A 322-nucleotide genomic window follows, 5' to 3' on the forward strand; every position below is an offset into this window, starting at 1 on the left:
CAATTTTCTTCAGAACGTCTTCTAAGCCGTCCGTTCGTTGAAGTGTGTGTGTGTGTGTGTGTGTGTGCGTGTATTATATATATATATATATATATATATATATATATATATATATATATATATACATATATATATATATATATATATATATATATAGTGTAATACACACAAATCTAAATACATCTAATTGGAAATAAAGTATATAAAGTCAGAACTGTATATAAATTTGAGGCTAGGTATGATAAGCAAAAAATGAAGAATGGGAGACGGGATCCACCGAGCGTTGCTTCTTTCCTATATACTACAATTAAGTAAATACACG

Source organism: Oratosquilla oratoria, chromosome 14 (genome assembly GCF_046742065.1).
Source record: "Oratosquilla oratoria isolate Oo_2021 chromosome 14, ASM4674206v1, whole genome shotgun sequence".
Classification (NCBI taxonomy): domain Eukaryota; kingdom Metazoa; phylum Arthropoda; class Malacostraca; order Stomatopoda; family Squillidae; genus Oratosquilla; species Oratosquilla oratoria.